Raw genomic sequence first — 11,667 nt, forward strand, 5'->3', positions numbered from 1 at the left:
GAGAGAGAGAGAGAGAGAGAGAGAGAGAAGAGACAAGTTGAGACAAGTGGCCACAAGAAAAGTGCAACCAGTGAAGAACAAACACCATTGTAAATACAACCCATATTTATGTTTATTTCTTTTCCTTTTTGTACTTTAACTCGCACATCGTTACAACACTGCATATAGACATAATGACATTCGAAATGTCTCTATTCTTTTGGAACTTCTGTGAGTGTAATGTTTACTGTACATTATGATTGTTTGTTTCACTTTTGTTTATTATCTACTTCACTTGCTTTGGCAATGTTAAGATTTCCATGCCAATGAAGCACCTTGAATTGAATTGAGAGAGAGGGAGAGATCGAGAAAGAGAGAGAGAGGGAAAGACATCAGGGTCAGACAAAACAGATATGGTATCATATTTCACATACCATGTCGACAAACAATGTACAAGAAAACGGTTCACCCGATATGGATGAAAATACCCTCAAATGGAAGCTGACCGTCTGCAGCTTCATAATCATTGTATCATTTCAAATCCAAAGCACTGGAGTACAGAGCCAAAACAACAGGCAATGTGTCAACTTTTGGAGCTCACTGAATACGGATAGTGTATAAAGATTTAGTTGGGTATACATGGATTTTTCTAAGCAGGAGGCTACTGGTTTAATCCAATAAGGTATTTGACGAGTAGTTTTGATAGGTTCAGTGAAGATAGTAAGTTGTCCTGTCAAGTGGTAAATGTTTGAATGTGGTGTAAAGGCTCAGGGACTAAGAGTCAGAGCTAGTCTCAGTTACCATTATAGCCTCAGTGATGAGGATGGTGATGGTGATATGTCCAATGAGACACGTTGACCCTGAGAACTTGCTCTTCTACGTAATCGTAACCCCTCTGGACAGATAAAGGTCCTGTCGTTTACACATTGCCATGACGAAAGCTGAGAATTGCAGTTGTACTTGCAACCAGCGGCCTCCCTCCTCCTTTTGCCTAGTTCCCTCTCTTTTCTTTTCCCTCTCACACTCTCTCCCCATCTTTCCACATACGCATCCTCTAGCTCTCTCTCACTTTTGCCCTCTTTTTCTCTCTCCCTCTCTTCAGCTMCCTCTCCATCGCTATTTTCTCTCCCTCTCTTTCCCTGCTCTCCCTCTGCCTCTCTCGGTTCAGGCTCCATTAGACTGGCTGGTGATGTTCTGAGTGGTCGTCTCTCCCTGTCACACTGTTACATATCTGTAAGAGATCTAGATCAGCCTCTGGTCACAGCCCTCCATCCCTCCCTTTCCCCTGCTCTTCTCTCCCCTGACTGGGCCTATTAGTGCTCAGCACACAGGGCAGCAGAGGTCACGGGCCCCTACAGGCCCCTGAATAAGCCTGTGGGTGAGCCCAGGGAAAGGATTCTGCATGGCTGGTCAGGGAAGTTGTGATAGAGAAGGACAACTGTGTAGAATAGACTTACAGCCATGAACACACACAGCCCTGGGGGACAGCCCTGTTCACTACCATGTATCTTCTATCTGTAGATACCTCAGCAGCGGTGCCCAATCAGTTCAACTGATGTGATGATCACAGTGCAGCCAAATCAATGGCGCTAGCTTTCGTGTGTCTTGATGGAAGGGATGTGAAAGCATCGCTCCAARCCCCCTATCCCGTGCAGTTGATGATCACAGTGCTGTCAAATCAATAGAGCTAAGCTAGCTTTCAGATTTCTTGATGGATATGACCCTGAAAGAGGAGCAAACCATTCCCAGAGAATGACGCACATACTGTAGTTGTCACGATGATGTGCGTGTTCTCATTGTAACGTGACGGCACAGTAACGGCTCTGTGTGAGCCCTGTAAAGGGCAACATATGCTTCCAGATGTGTAGGACAGATGTAGGAGAGATGTAGGAGAGATGCAACTCGATGTTGAAACGTTCTCAATGAGCATCTGCTACTTTAGTAATGTGACATTAAGAGTGAGATTCATTCTGATTATCCATGTCCCCAGGAGCGCTACGTATGTTTTGTTCATTCGGAGAACACGTTGACTGGATTGTTTGCGTGACATAATTCCTTTTGGGGGGAGGGACCATTGTTCATCTAGTAATGAGCATTACGGAATGTATGTGATTCTGTGAGTTGCTTTTCTTTCGGTTGCCCAGACACAGCATGCACAATAGAAATGAATGGTATAACAATGTATTGTGTAATTTCTATTGTAAATAAGAATATKATATTTTTCTATAAACACTTAAAGTGTAACTGACAGKTTTTTAGCAACATGAAACCTCATTAAAATCTGATCATCAAATAAAATGGTATTTGTCACGCGCCGAATACAACAAGTGTAGACTTTACTGTGGAATGCTTACTTACAAGCCCTTAACCAACAGTGTAGTTCAAGAAGAATAAAATATTTACCAAGTAGAATAGAATTAAAAGCAATAATAAAAGTAACACAATAAGAATAACAATAATGAGGCTTTATACAGGGGGCACCGGTATCTAGTCAGTGTGCGGGGGTACAGGCTGTGAGGTAATCTGTACATGTAGGTGGGGGCGAAGTGACTATGCATAGGTAACAAACAAACAGCYAGTGTACAAAAGGAAGGGGGGGGTCAATGTAAATTGTCCGGTGGCGATTTTATGAATTGTTCAGCTGTCTTATGGCTTAGGGGTAGAAGCTATTGAGGAGCCTTTTGGTCCTAGACTTGGCACTCCGGCACTGCTTATCGTGCGATAGCAGCGAAAACAGTCTATAACTTGGGTGACTGGAGTCTCTGACAATTTTATGGGCTTTCCTCTGACACCCCCATGAAGAATGACACTTTTTCTTAAAATGTTCTGACAAGCAAGCACTTAGAAATGGTAATRTTCACATTTTCATAAATATAAACACAACATGTAAAGTGTTGGTCCCATGTTAAATGAGCTGAAATAAAAGATCCCAGAAACGTTCCATATGCACAAAAAGCTATTTCTCTCAAATTTTGTGCACACATTGAGCATTTCTCCTTTGCCAAGATATCAAGAAGCTGATTAAACAGCATGATCAGTACACAGGTGCACCTTGTGCTGGTGACAATAAAAGGCCACTCTAAAATGTGCAGTTTTGTCACACAACACATTGCCACAGATGTCTCAAGTTTTGAGGGAACGTGCAACTGCCATGCTGACTGCAGGAATGTCCACCAGAGCTGTTGCCTGAGAATTTAATGTTAATTTCTCTACTATAAGCAACCTCCAACGTCGTTTTAGAGAATTTCGCATTATGTTCAACCGGCCTCAAAACTGCAGACCACGTGTAACCATGCCAGCCCAGGACCTCACATCTGGCTTCTTCACCTGCGGGATCGTCTGAGACCAGCCACCCGGACAACTGATGAAACTGCCTGTAATAAAGCCCTTTTGTGGGGAAAAACTCATTCTGATTGGCAGGCCCTGGCTCCCCTGTGGGTGGGTCTAGGCCCTCCCAGGCCCACCCATGGCTGCACCCCTGCCCAGTCATGTGAAATCCATAGATTAGGGCCTTATGAATTCTTTAAAATTATTGCATGTTGCATTTATATTTTTATTCCGTATACATATAGTAAGACATTTGTGGAAATTCTACAGCAATATAGAGTGGGAAAGCAGTCATGCGTTTAGACAATTAATTGACACTGCGGTAAATAAAACATCTGCCTCGTCCAGGACAGGAGTCTACGCAGACCGGTGCGTCATAGCCAATCAGAGCTKCAGTAGGCCTTTATGCAAACAAGCCATTTGCCACACGGGCCTGCCATCATTCATTTTGAACTGGACTGTGTGTTTACAGGCAGTTGCAACAGCGCGACTTCTGATCATTGGAAGCAATCTACAAAAGTCACAAAATACACCTGAATGGATTTCTGCAAATATGTAAATACCACAGAAGTTCTCTTACATTWGGGAACTTTACAGTCCTGTTGATCAAACAACCATAAGAAAGTAGGCTATCTGTCCCTATARGCACATCAACAACAACAAGATCATCAACTAATGCTAGCCAGAGCAAGATGAGCTAAAATCTAACAAAGGAACATTAGATAAACCCTCTCAAACCTTTCTCGTTGGCTGGCCTTCAAAATTGCACTGATAAACAATGGGGAATAGTAAGTAGCTTGCCCGTCCTTCTGCAGCTTGCCTGCCAATGCATGCTTGTCCAAACCAAGCACCTTAGCTAACTGGCTAAAGTTGCCTAGCTTGCTAGCTAGCTACTTCCAGACACAAATGAGAGAACACCTCACTCTGACCATTTTACTCGCCCTAGCAGAGCTGGTTAGGCTGTTTATAAGTTATCTAGAGCGTTCGTGACTAACTATTCCTTTTTTGACTACGCTTACTGACACCCATCATATTCAGCGGGTGTTGTGTGTTTGTCAATTCATCGGTTATTCTGCTCTCTGGCACACTCAGACGAGAGTGCTCAGAAATCGGAATAGAGCGCAATAGTGAATTTGCGAACARGAGAGATATGCTAACTGGATAACAGRCGTTCCGAGTTCAGCATTTCTTGCTAGCTAACCAATGACACCTGCATCTCTAGCTGTGTAGCCACCAAAAAACGTTATGAGGGGAAAAATTCAGTCACTCACCCACTCCTCCAATGACATGACATCCTCTAAGCAGCTAGCTAGCTATCTAGCTAACATTAGGCTTAGTGTTTTTAGCTTGCTACATAAATACATACGCTAGCCTTCACAGCCTTAGCTACATTTGTCAATTTTGTCCGAAATATTGAGTCATATAATATTGAACAATATTTTTTGGACTACCAAGAAATCTATTGGTGAATTCTATTAATCATGCATTGAACTGTATCCACKTATTCTGCCAAAAATGCCTTACTGTACGTCATGGAATGTTGAGTCAAATATAACCTATTTTTAAAACCTCTTATGAAGTTGATTTTGTAACATGAACTGTTTGTTTCATTTCTGCAAAGTTGTTAAAATGATTTCAGTTCCACTTTAATAATTGAACATGTTTCTAAACACTTCTAAATTAATGTGGATGATACCATGATTATGGATAGTCCTGAATGAATAATGATGAGTGAGAAAGTTACATATGCACAATTATACAACTGGGGGGGGGGGTCTAAACCTGAATGCTGATTGTTTAAAACCGCATTCCAGCCGGTGTCTATTCCACAAGTTACCACCGGCTAAATCTATGACGTTAAAATGCATATTTACTCTGTTCCATCTGACTGTGCAATCCACTGTCTCATCAGCCCAGCCAAGCAATTTATAAATTTGATCTCCGCTATAAAAAGCATCTAGACCTTCTCACATTTCTTTTAGACTAACATTTCGTTTTCAACAGCGGAGATTTGTATCAAACTTGCTGTCTGTCTCTACGAAATTTGCAACATTGCWTCAATATTCAAATCAATCTCCAGCTGTCCRATAGTAATGAACGTGTCAGGACGAGACAGACAGGCAGCGTTTCTCAGCCAGTCGAAATCATGAATCAGCTGGCATCATTTTTATGGATATATACWAAGAAATGTCATTGAATAAAGGTAAAACGAAAGAAAGTGCAGCTAGTTTGCAGTCTTTCCAGCTTCAGTTTGAAGTGATTGTGTTAGCTGTGCTGTTGGCTAGCTCCTCTGAACAACAGTGTCCTGACAAGTGAGCACAGTTTCTATGCCAGGCAAAATCGTACCTCATTAGCTCATTGTTCAGGATGTATCCAAATAAATGTCATTAGAAAACAGCTAAACAAATGCAAATTCAGCTACTTTGCTGTTATTCTGACTGCACTTTTTGAGGTGACTGTAAGTTTGCCGTAGTTGGCTAGCTAGCAAGCAATGGATAAGAACATTGCCAGRGAGTATGGCAATGGAACATRTAGAACGAACCACTGGGTCGCGTCCATAGATACAGAACAAAAAGACTGAACAACTGGGTTGCATCTCTTGCAACTGAAGGGGTTAAACCAACGCATCATACCTTTTAAAGGGTTAATAAATTGTGTTATGATAAACTGTAAGGTCCTGAGACCTCTGTGTGTGTGTGTGTGTTATGTGTTGGTGGTGTTGGTGTGGTGTGTTGTGTGTGTTGTGTGTGTGTGGTGTGTGTGTGTTAACACCTGTTTTGAGTGTTGTGCCCTTCAGACACTATCAGAAGGTGGAAACCACCTACGTTCATAATCATCCTGTCTGGGCCACACCTGGCTATCTGAGGTTCTGAGAATACAACTGGTTTCCTGAGAACACAAGGCTGCCGCAGGCCTGATAAAAACAGCCACCTGTCAAAAGATGCTTGGACTCGTTCACCTTGTTATGACCCTATACTTGTGATGGAAGGTCAAGTTTCGGTCAAACCCATTTCTGAGCTTTTAATTGCTGACAAGATGGTTGCTGCTGTCAGGGGGAGGTTAGATTTATTAAAATGTTGTTGCCATGGAAACACACGCAAGGAGGGCTGGGAGAGGCTATATGAGTTACAGGATGTCTTAAACATTTTGCAGAACCTGGGGAGAGGTATCATATACTGTACTCGGTACCAACTTCTGCCTACAATTGTATTAGAAAAGGAGAATTTTTAATACTTAAACAAAGAGTCTCTGTTTCCTTTCCATTACTAATGTATGTTTGATAACTATATWGAKCTGATCAGAAATTGACCAACACAACCGAACCGATAGAACGAACGACCAGCCGACTTGGGTAGCAACCCTAGATTTGTATCGGGACTATATAATTAATCAAAATAACGTTTTTAATGAAAATATATCAAGCATTATTTGAATATGTTTGTAACCCGTTGTATAAAAGTGATAATGCCTGAGAAGCCGGTGTTTGGAGGATAAATTGGCACGGGCCAATATATCGTCCAAACACCGGCTTCTCGGGCATTATCACTTAAATATCAACCGCTAACCTCCCCTGTTATTCTAATGGTGAGCGCTTAGTGTGTCTTGGGGGTATGATATTTGTACGTCTGTAACTTTAACATTATTCACGATTCATTCAGGACTATCCGTAATCGTGGCAGCATCCACATTAATGTAGAAGGGTTTAGAAACATATTATATTCTTATTTGTTTGGTCCCATTCTGAATTTACCACAGSTGTACTCCAATAAAGTTGTAGAAACATCTCAGGGTTGATCAACGGAAAAGGATGCACTTGAACTCAATTTTGAGTCTCATAGAAAAGGGTCTGAATACTTATGTAAATAAGGTATTTCTGTTTTTTATTCRTAATACATTTGGAAAAATTTCTAAAAACCTGTTTTCACTTTGGGGTATTCTACAACTTGATTGGAGTCCACCTGTAGTAAATGATATTGATTGGACYTGATTTGGAAASGCAAACACCTGTRTATATAAAAGGTCCCACAGTTGACAGTGCATGTCAGAGCAAAAACCAAGCCATGATCTGGGGAAGGYTACAAAACATTTCTGCAGCATTGAAGGTAYCCAAGAACCCAGTGAACTCCATCATTCTTAAATGGAWAAAGTTTGGAACCACCAAGATTCTTCCTAGAGCTGGCCGCCCGTCCAAACTGAGCAATCGGGGGAGAAGGGCCTTGGTCAGAGAGGTGACCAAGAACCCGATGGTCACTCTGACTGAGATACAGAGTTCCTCTGTGGAGATGGGAGTATCTTCCAGAAGGACAACCATCTCTGCAGCACTCCACCAATCAGGTCTTTATGGTAGATTGGCCAGACGGAGCACTCCCAGTAAAAGGCACATGAAAGCCCACTTGGGTTTGTCAAAAGGCACCTAAAGGACTCTCAGACCATGAAAAACAAGATTCTCTGGCCTGATGAAAACCAAGATTGAACTCTTTGGCCTGAATGCCAAGCGATACATCTGGAGGAAACTCCTGGCACCATCCCTACGGTGAAGCATGGTGGTGGCAGCATCATGCTGTGGGGATGTTTTTCAGAGGCAAGGACTGGAGACTAGTCAGGATCGAGGGAAATGAACAGAGCAAAAGACAGAAGGGATCCTTGATGAAAACAAGTTCCAGAGCGCTCAGGACCTCAGATTGGTGGCGAAGGTTCACCTTCCAACAGGACAACAACCCTAAGCACACAGCCGAGACAATGCAGGGGTGGCTTCGGGACAAGTCTCTGAATGTCCTTGAGTGGCCCAGCCAGAGTCCGTACTTGAACCCGAAAATAGCTATGCAGCAATGCTCCCCCATCCAACCTGACAGAGCTTGAGAGGATCTGCAGAGAAGAATGGGAGAAACTCCCAAAATAAATGTGTGCCAAGTATATGTGTGTTTTTTTTTTATTGGGGGGGTGGAGGGACACCACACGTCCCACAGTTTGGGAACCACTACAGTAGACCACCAGATACTACTCTAAAAGCTAAGCACCCTAGGTTTTTAGCAGCGTGGCAGTAAAGTAGCTCAAGTCATATCAGTCAGGAAGGTATCAGAGGGTTGATGTCAATGGCACCTTGTCAGCTGTGGAGTGCCACAAAGGAGTGTTTAAGAGGTCCCTCCTCTTCCTGTTATATATCAATGACATGAAATCAGCTTGTTCCTGTCATTTATTTAGGGTRTCACACAAAGACAAGAGTAAGGTAGAGAGCTACAACCTAGCCTACAAATGAAAGTTTATAACGTAGGTGCATAGGTCTAGAGACAAATTGGAGTAATGAAGATGACAGACAGTGACACATTCAATACCACCCTGCACACTCTTGCCTGCATCTAGCTGATCTGGGGTGTAATCATTAATGGAACATTTTGCAACTAAAACAAAATGTTCTATTGGACAAATTCAGGTAGGTCCCTCCCCTAATCAGGTAGGTTTCCATTAAAGAAACGTTTCGCAACAGAATCTGAMAAAATAATATACCCCTGATCACRCACAAACACAGTTTACTTTKATTCTTAAAATTTCTTCTCGCATCTACGTGCTCTCCTCCTCTCACATTTTCCTTTCGCTGGTGTGCACAACACAACAGCTGTCTGTGACCAGGCGCAAAAACATCCAAGCCAAACCTTAATACCGTAACCGKTAACGGCTACACAGCATACTTTGTTGTCACCATATTAAAGTTATAGTCAACAAACTAGAACTAACGCGTTAGTAAACCCACAATCCAATCCATGTGCACAATCATGCAGTACAGTGTACGGCAAGCAGTTTTGCACTTACACTGGTGGGCCCCGGTGACAATAATTTAATGAAACCGAAAGCTAACAATGCCTTCAGAAAGTATTCATACACCTTGACTTCTTCCACATTTTATTGTGTTACATCRTGAATCCAAAATGGATTCAATCAACTTTTTTTCCCACTCATCAACACACAATTAAGTGATAATGCCTGAGAAGCCGGCTTCAAGGACATTATCACTTTTATACTTTATACAATGGGTTAAACAACATATTCAGTCAACAACATATTCATTACATATTTCAATTAAAAACGTTATTTTGATGAATTTAGTCATACTACTTCATCCTTCCACAAGATATAGTCCCGACACAAATCTAGGGTTGCTACCCAAGCCGGCTGGTCGTTCGRTCTATTGGTTCGGTTGCTAGAGATGTAACCCAGTCGTTCAGTGTTTTTGTTCTGTATCTATGGATGCGACCCAGTTGTTCGTTCTAAATGTTCCATTGTCATACTGGCTGGAAACGTTCTTATCCCTTTCTTGCTAGCTAGCCAACTATGGCTAACTTACATGTCAACAAAAAAAAGCTAAGCCAGAATAACAGCAAAATAGCCACGTTTTGCATTTGTTTAAGCTGTTTTCTAGTGACATTTATTTGGATACATCGATAACAATGAGCTAATGAGGCACGAGAAAATGTGCTCACTTGTCAGGACACTGTTGTTCAGAGGAGCTAGCCAACAACATAGCTAACGCAATCACTTCAAACTGAAGCTGGAAAGACTGCAAAGTAGCAGCACTTTGTTTCGTTTGACATTTTTTCCATGACATTTCTTTATATATATATCCATAAAAATGATGCGAGCTGATTCATAGTTTCGACTGGCTGAGAAACGCTGCCTACCTGTCTGTCACTTCCCAACACGTTCATTACTATGGAACAGCTGGAAATCGAATTTGAATATTGATACAATGTAGCAAATGTTGGAGAGACAGACAGCAACGTTTATACAAATCTCAACTGTTGAAAACTAAYTGTTAGTCTAAAAGAAATGTGAGATAATGTCTAGATGCTTTTTATAGCGGAGATCAAGTTTKTAAATGGCTTGGTTGGGCTGATGAGACAGTGGATTGTGCAGTCAGATTTTAACGTCATAGATTTAGCCGGTGGTAACTTGTGGAATAAATTACGGCTGCAATGTGGTTTTAAACAATCAGCATTCAAGATTAGACCCACCCGTTGTATAATAAACCATAATGACAAGTGAAAGTGAAAACATGTTTTTAGAAATGTTTGCAAATTTATTGAAAATGAAATGCAGAAAATTCATTTAAATAAGTATTCACACCCCTTACATGTTAGAATCACCTTTAGGAGCGATTACAGTTGTGAGTTTTTCTTGGTAAGTCTCTAAGAGCTTTGTACACCTGGATTGTACAATATTTGCACATTATTAAAAACATTTAATTCTTCAAGCTTTGTCAAGTTGGTTGTTGATCATTGCTAGACAGACATTTTCAAGTCTTGTCATAGATTTTCATGCTGATTTAAGTCAAAACTGTAACTCGGACACTCAGGAACATTCAATGTCGTCTTGGTAAGCAACTCGAGTGTATATTTGTTTTATGTTATTGCSCTGCTGAAAGGTGAATATATCTTTCAGTGTCCATTGGAAAGCAGACTGAACCAGCTTTTCCTCTAGGATTTTGCCTGTGCAAAATTGCCTATTCCGATACTGTTGTGTATGCTATTGCCCACGGTTGACCAGGCTCTATCTGAACTACAGTTTTGCCTTCATTGTATTACAGAAAAACTTTATTGACCTTAAATGAGTACTGAATGCAGGTAAAACTAAGTATATGTTGTCTCTAGAGTGCATAAAAATATGTCTGATTTAAGCATATGTACTTTGGATGGTATCCATATTGATTGTGTCCGTGCTTACAAATATCTGGTAGATGAAAATATGTCTTTTTAAAAAGCATATTGTTGAGTTAGTTAAGAAGCTGAGAATAAAAATGGGCTTTTTCTATAGAAATAGGTCCTGCCTTTCGCTAAATAGTAGAAAGCAGATTATTCAGTTGATGTTTCTATCGGCCCTAGATTTTGGCGACATCATATATACCATGTTTTTCTTTTTGCTTGGATTTTGTATTTACCATTTGATGTATGTATTTTATGTTTTATGTCATTCAAGACTCATCTGAAAAAAAGAACCATTGTCTCAGTATGACTCCCTAATAAAATAAAGGTTAAATAAAAAATAAGATGCATAGACTCACTCTGTGCAATAGTAGTGTTTTTTGAATGACTACTCATCATTGTACCCCACACATACAATTATCTGTAAGGTCCTGCAGTTGAGCAGTACATTTCAAATACAGATTCAACACAAAGACAATGCCTTGCAAAGTGTGGTAACAAAAATAACTTTAGGTGCAGAATACAAAGTGCTATCTTGGGGGCTAATCCAACACAACACATCACTGAGTACCACTCCATATTTTGAACCATGGTGGTGGCTGCATCATGTTATGGGTAGGCTTGTCATTGGCGAGGACCAAGTATTTTTTTAAAGATTAAATGAAAC

At 41.0% G+C, this 11,667-nt stretch overlaps 1 protein-coding gene across 1 annotated transcript in view; it reads right to left on the reverse strand.

Moving 5' to 3' along the window:
- LOC111978172 (adhesion G protein-coupled receptor A1) overlaps window positions 1-11,667 on the reverse strand; it is a 213,420-nt gene that overhangs the window by 64,036 nt on the left and 137,717 nt on the right. The gene's annotated exons all lie outside the window — the stretch shown is intronic.

The sequence above is a fragment of the Salvelinus sp. IW2-2015 genome, linkage group LG18 (assembly GCF_002910315.2).
Source record: "Salvelinus sp. IW2-2015 linkage group LG18, ASM291031v2, whole genome shotgun sequence".
NCBI classification, from domain to species: Eukaryota; Metazoa; Chordata; class Actinopteri; order Salmoniformes; family Salmonidae; genus Salvelinus; species Salvelinus sp. IW2-2015.